A 7,604-nucleotide genomic window follows, 5' to 3' on the forward strand; every position below is an offset into this window, starting at 1 on the left:
CGACGCCGGCGGCGGCCCTGGGTTCTGCGGGTTCCTCCTCTGCCCTCCGAGGATGTCTGTTTGCTGGCCTCTGGCAGGGAGCGGGCGGCCGGGCTGGGGTTGGTGTCCTCAGTCTTCTTTTAAGGGTTTTCATCTGATTAAATCAGCCTCACCAGAATAATCCTCCTTTTGAGTAATTCAAAATTAACCGAATTAATTACATTTGCAAAATCCCTTTACAGTTGCACATTCTAATGGCTAGGGGCCAATCGCAGATCCTGCCCACACTCAAGGGAAAAGAATTATAAAGGGTGAGACACCAAAAGGCAGATACGATGAGGTCATCATATTCTGAGTCTGTCTGCTACAATTATGTAAAGTTCCCTGAGTCTTACCATGAATGAATGGTGAATTTTACTGGGTGCTTATTTTGCATCTATTAATTGTTTTCTAACTTTGTTAAATGTGGGCCGTGGCCAGGTAGCTCAGTTGGGTAGAGTGTCATCCCTATACACTAAGGTTCTGGGTTTGATCCTTGGTCAGTGCACATGCAAGAATCAACCAATGGATGCATAAAAAAGTGGAACAAGTAATTAATGTTTCATTCTCTCTCTCCCATACTCTCTCTAAAATCAATCTTTAAAAATGTGTCCATGTGAATTATATTATTTGCTCTTATTAAACCAACCTTGTGTTTCTCAGATAAATTGAACTTGCTTATGATATGTTTGTTGTTGGTTTGTGTTATACATTGCTACTTTCTCCTCTCTGTTCATGGATAATGATAATACAAGGAAGTGTAAATACTTTAACTCCATTTATACTTCCCCAGACTTATGTGCATTGTTGCATTATATTTGAATTCTGTCTTTTCTTTTTAATACATTTTTATTGATTTCAGGGAGGAAGAGGGAGAGAGTGTTAGAAACATCATGATGAGAGAGAATCATTGATGGGCTGCCTCCTGCACACCCCCTACTGGGGATGGAGCCCAAAACCCAGGCATGTGCCCTTGACTGGACTTGAGCCCAGGATCCTTCAGTCCTTAGGCGGATGCTCTATCCACTGAACAAAACCAGCTAGGGCTTATTTTTTATTGTATTTATTTAGATATACTTTAGTCCGTGTCTAATGTTATGTGGCACCCTGTCCAGGGAGGCCTCCTGGATTTGAGCCCCAACCCAGCATTCTGCCTGTCCTACTTTGTTCCACTGGTAGAAGACAGAGAAGTGGGCATTTGCCTCCAGTTCCTAAGGGGAGGGAAATAGCTGAGGCCATAGGCTTAGGGTCAAACCCCAGCCTTCCTGTCCCCACCCCCAGTGAACTTAGCACTGCCCCTTCCCACTTGAGATGCATGAGAGGGCCTCTCCCCCAGCTCAGGGAATCACTCACCCATGATATACCTTTTGATTTTAGAGAGAGGAGAAGAGAGAGAGGTAGATGATGATGATAGATAGATAGATAGATAGATAGATAGATAGATAGATAGATACAGATAGGTAGATAGATACCTTTTGGTGTATAGGACAATGCTCCAACCAACTGAGGCACACCAGCCAGGGCTAATTTTGTCTTGTATTTTTTAATAACACTAGACATGGCCAGCGAAGGGTGCTCCGCAGCTGCCGCCACCGCTTCTGAGGAGCCCAGGTACGGGCCAGGAACCAGGAGGCCCCTGGACAGCAGTGGGCACCCCTGGAGCGGCCCCTGCCCTCCACAGGAACTGGAAAAGGGGGGCCCAGCGCACGATGGGGGTTCCGGGTGGGGCTTTTTGCAGCTAACACTACAAGGGCTGGTGCTGCTGGGCCCTTGCTGCTCTGGCGGTGCTGCACCTCTGGCTACAGCTGTCCTTCGCCCTCCTCCCCTGCTCCCCGCAGATCCATGGGCCCCATTTCCTCAGGGGAATCTAGTCACTGTGATGTGGTCCTTGAGTGCTGTCAGCCCGCAATAGCCATGAACTTGGGAATGCAATGGGAAGCGGCTGGCGGAGACTTTCAGTACTGCAGCCACACTAAGGCCGCGGGGCCTGAAGTTCAAAATCAGCTCCTGGCTGCCAGGTGCCCTTGGAGGACCAGGGACCTACCCTGCAGCTGCTCCACATCTCAGACCCAGTTTGAATCAGGACAGTGAGGCTTCTGTTTCCTGCGGACCCTCCAGCAGGCTTCTCGGAGGACCGAGTCGTCAGCGGGAACTGTGGAGTCTCTACCCCATCGTAGAGACTCCCCAGGACCATCCCCGCCCCGCTGTCCCTGGCAGGGCAGGGGGCGGCCTCTTCCTCGCTGCTTTAGTCCTAAGTTGGGTGTGCAGGTGAATAGGCCATCTCAGCAAGAAGCTCTGAAGGCACCTCGGGTGGCAGCCAAGACCTCGTGGCCAGAGACACACTGCGCAAGGCGGGGCCAGGCCAGCCCCCATGCCTGCAGTCACCATTTGCTCCAGGCTCAGGCCCTTCTGCTCAATGGCAGGGCCCATATGCTCCATACCAGAGCCCATGTGCTCAATGGCAGGGCCCACACTATCTGTGGGTGCCCATGTGCTTGAGGCTAAGCTCATGCTGGCACCAATGTACTCTATGCCAGACCTGAGATGCTCCATGACCAGGTCCATGTGCTCTATCTCAGAGCCCACAGGATCTATGCCATGGCCCAGCCCTGCACCCATGGACTCCATGCCAACATCCCAATGCAGTCAACGTGGGGGGCCCATCTTCTCCATCCCAGGGACACTGCACATACCTTCACCATTTATTCTGTCCATGTTCATCCAGAATCCAGGTTGACCCATGTTTTCCAAACCACCTCCAAAAGGTCCTCCATGCTTCCCATTTTATTTATTCCAAATCCTCTGCCTTCCATTCCCATTCCTGTGGGTCCTATGTTTCCCACACCAGTGCCTTTATTCAGGAGAGTGGCACTGATGGGCTGCCCTCCTGGTCCTAACTCCATGCCAATACCACCAAGTCCATGGGGAAGGTGTTGTGGATGCTCAGGAGGGAAAAAATCTCCCATTGGAAAGACCTCATCCATTTTCACGTGCATTGTTCTGTCAAACAGCAGTTGGTCATTTCACACAGATATAGTTTGCAGAGCTACAATGGACTGTTCAAAAGTAACAGTGCCTATCCCACAACTTTTTTCATCTTTATTCTCCAGAATGTCTGCTCAGACCACCACACCAGCCACTAATAACTAATAACTCCCTTCAGTTTCTGCCAGCACCTTTATAATCCAGATTTGGTACAAATACTGAGCTTCTAAGCCTTCCAGCCTTTTGTATAGCCTCCTGCATGTTCACCATCAGGATCTTTGACTTTCAGTGGTTCTCCACTTGGACTATGGTTATTCCGCAGCTTTTTCATGCTCTCTTCCATCATGAATTCGCCAGGGACACACCCCCTTTCCTCTTCTTCAACCCTCACCACCTTTTGCTTTAACCTGCCATTTAAGTGACTGCCATTTCACAACAAAAGGTACCTTTGTAATGAAGGCTCTGTATCTTTTGGTCGGATTCGCATATGGCTCAAGGCAATTGCCTCCTCTCTATGTTTCTCTCCTTTCTCTACACATTCTGCATAGTTCATTCCCTTTCAGTTTGGGGCTCTGTCATCACCACCCAGGCTCCTGCTTTGACCTCTGCCACCATTGTCTCTGCCTCTGGGCTTTGTCTGAAATATTCTTGAATTAGAAACAGCAGTTCACTGGACCTTTTGGGTGTGTGCGTGTGTGTGTGCATGTATGTGTGCATGTGTACATGCACATTTGCGTGTACACGTGTGAGGGCACACATGTGAATGTGTATATCTTTGATTGCAAAGGAAACTAACCTGAGCCAGCCAGAGAAAAAGGAATTTATCATGAAAATAAAAACATGTCTCAAGGATTTCCAGATGACCTCTTTAGAGAAATTTCTTAGGAAAAGACTAAACCACATACTAAAACATTGCCAATATTCTAAGAAAATATGAATATGTAATGTCAATTTATTATAGTCTGAGCAATAGAATAATGTTAGAAAAATGTGGCTGCCAGGAGATCTCTGTATGTTTTGGAAATTGATGTTATCACTACAAAAAGGAGAATGAATATTGCTGGCAGAAATCTCACAGGTGTCATCCTATCTAATAAAAGAGTAATATGCAAACTGACCATCACTCCAACACAAGATGGCTGCCCCCTGTGGTCAAAGATGGCCACCCTCATATGCACACAAGATGGCCAGCAGGGGGAGGGCAGTTGGGGAGGACCAGGCCAGCAGGGGGGGGGAGGCCATCATGGGAGGCCAGTTGGGGGCAATCAGCCCAGAAGGGGATAAGTTAGGTGTTGATCACACAGGCAGGCGAGTGGTTGGGAGCCAACAGTCCTGAATTGTGAGAGGGATGTCTGACTGCTTATTTAGGCCCGATCCCACAATGGGAAATCGGACATCCTATGAGGGGTTCCAGATTCAAGAGGGTTCAGGCTGGGCTGAGGGACATACCCTCCCCCCCCCTTCACAAATTTCATGCACTGGGCCTCTAGTATAAAAATATGTGAACATCTAATATGTCTGAAGCTAAATCACTTGTTGGTCCTGATTCAAATAAATAGCAGCATAAAATCCTCCCAAATTTTTAAAAGCAATTTAAATCTTTACTGTGGCATAGTCGGCATACATTGATTAAAGTTTCTTCTGTTCATATTCTCATACACATTGAACAGCCCATTTCCCCCTCTCCCAGCCCCTGGCAACCACCCATTCTACTCTCTGTTTCTCAGGTTGACTATTTTCAATATCTCATGTAAATGTAATCACGACTGGCTAATGATGGAAAGACATTCTCTGCTTATGGATTCAAAGACTTAATAATGTTAAAGTGTCCATACTACCCAAAGACATCTACAGACTTAGTGCAATCCCTACTGAAGACAAAACAACTTTTTAAAAATATAGAAACAGAAAAACAATCCTAAAATTCATATGGAACCACAAAATGCTCCAAATAGTCAAAGCAATCTTGAGAAAAAAGATAAAGGCATCATACTTCTAGGTTTTAAAATGTATTACAAAGTTGTAGTAATTAAAACAGCATGGTACTGGAATAAACACACATATAGACCCATGGAATAGCATGCCTATGTGGTCAACCAATTTTCTACAAGGATGCCAAGAATACACAATGAGGAAGGATACTCTTCTCAACAAAAAGTGTTGAGAAAAGTTGATATCTACTTGCAAGAGAATAAAATTGGACCCTTCTCTTACACCATCCACACAAACCAACTAAAATGAATTAAAGAACAAGGGACTCTGCTGACAGACACAGTAACTTTCTGAGCCAACATTTTAAGAACAGGAGAAAGACAAAGACATAAAATAAAGTCAAAGTTTACAATCAGAAGGTGACATCATGGATAATTTAGAAATGCATTTTATTTAATATGCTTTACTTGGTTTTTACAATGATAAAAATTCATTAGTTGCAAAATAAGTTAAAATCTATGATATGGAAAATAAACATATACATGTGCCAATGATTCTCAATATTGTTAACAAATTTAACCTAAAGCAGATCAACACTTGCAAATCAAATACTTCATTTTCTATAATATTTTAGCAAAACACCTTACTTATAATAGTAGTTTGATAAAATTTAAAGGACGAACTAGTAAATACACAAGTGCATAAAAGTTACTTCTATAGTTTACATGGCAAACAAAAGAGAAATACACATAAAGATCATGTAACTATTGTTTCCAATCACAAAAAGACGTAGTGTAACCATTATGTGAAGTAGATTTCTACCAAGAAGTCACTCCCATCATTTTTCAAAATGCTAAAAAATTAGACGCTCTACACAGCTGGACTTGGGTAAGAGTTTAATGAAATCCACTATTAAGATGGATAAAATGAACTGAGCTAGCAGGTATCAACACTATGCAGGTTTGTTGTTGTATGTTGTTAAAAGCCAATTTTCTTATTAGAATTTACTTTCAACAAACTGTTAATGTAGTAAGAAACCCTGGAGGTCCTTGAAGGCTTTGAGACTTGAGTGTTTTTCCAGAACTATGAAAATAACTTTTATTATCCAAGGCAATATGTGTGTGTGTGTGTGTAGCATTGCTTTATCATTTTGAAAATCTCTTTTGTGTTTGGTTTACAGAAGAGAGTTTATTCATTCTCTTATAGTATCATACATCGTACAAGTTCACCTGAAAATTCCTTCATAATCATCTTTCTCCACTAATTCTCTATTATAAGCACTTTAGTTCTATCATGAATTTATTTCCTAAACTTGGTATGTTAATATTATGATAATGACCTTGACAGTGTCTGTGGACCTTACCTTTTCAGTGTTGGAAACACAAAGATTGCACATGATTAGATACGTATCATTAGCCTATTACCCTTCTGAATTAGTGGTTCCATCTCAAATGAGGCAATAATTTTTCCCATCTTACATAGTTTTTAAAAATGGTATATGTACAAATACATACTGTAGACTGTAATGCACCATGGGGCCCTGTCTAGGAATGCACTGGATGTTCAGGCTACTCTAAGCATGGGCCTAATCGAGGTGCTCAAGGCCAACATACTTTTCAGCAGGTGCAAGACCACAGCGCTCTCATGGTACACTGTGCCTGTGCCCTTCTGTAGCCAAAATGATCCATGCAACTAATGGCACGAAGCCTTTGTCTCTGGGGTAATATACAGGTTACTGCCCAGCTAGTCTGGAGCGTGAAGAAGATGAAGCTGGAGACCTGAGAGCTGGTACTGCTACGATGTAAGGCTAAGAGCTCACAGAGAGCTCGGCTATAGCTGCCATGTTACCCAACCAGTGTGCTGGGCAGGGTGGAGACAGGAGAAGCTGCTGAGCCAGCGAGGCTACTGAGGCTGTAGCCCTAAGGGAGAGCTCAGGCACTATTGCTCTGTAAAGCTTTAGGTTTAGAGGCAGCATGTGGCTGCTCAGATAATAGCTGTGGGTACAGAGATTAATGCTGCTTTGCAGGAAAGACATTTACCAGCTGGTGTACAGCTGCCTGCCTGCTGGGGACACTGTTAATGAAAGACCATGTTGTCTGATGACTATATGGCCACTGGCTTCTGCAATACAGACTCTTTCTTATACACCCACGACCTCTCACGGCTTCTCCCTCTAAGACCCGGCGTCCAAGGAGGTCCAGCCCCAGGCAGAGAGGCTCAGACCCAACAGCTGTAACTAGTGAGCAGAAGATAAAGAAGAGCTTGAACTAACTTCCCAACAGTTAGTACAGTGGGCAGGGTTTGAGAAGGGACCTGCCCAGGCGTAATCAGGAAGAATTCTGGAGAATATACGGACTCAGAGCAACTCAGGGTAGCAGTGCCCGTGCAGAGCTCAGGTTGTGCCCTGACATGCACTGTATAGATATAAGCTATAAATATTTCAGTAAAAGTGAACACAATACTCTTCCTTAGTTGTATGTAAATTCAAGTCACATATGTGGATCCATAAATAGATGCCTGGATCACTAATATCCAAACATTAGTGTGAGAATATGATTCCTGGTTGGGATTTGATCATAGCATTTTGGTAGTTGTGTGGTTTTTCCAGTTACCTATTGTGTCGGGCCAGCACAGCTAAGGGTTCAGTGAGCCTGGGCGAGGGGGGCGGC

At 44.5% G+C, this 7,604-nt stretch overlaps 1 pseudogene; it reads right to left on the reverse strand.

Moving 5' to 3' along the window:
• Positions 1-2,664: 2,664 nt before the first annotated feature.
• Positions 2,665-6,331, reverse strand: LOC102761974 (annotated as a pseudogene).
• Between the last annotated feature and the right edge of the window lie 1,273 nt (positions 6,332-7,604).

This window comes from Myotis davidii, unplaced genomic scaffold (genome assembly GCF_000327345.1).
Source record: "Myotis davidii unplaced genomic scaffold, ASM32734v1 scaffold2001, whole genome shotgun sequence".
NCBI lineage: Eukaryota > Metazoa > Chordata > Mammalia > Chiroptera > Vespertilionidae > Myotis > Myotis davidii.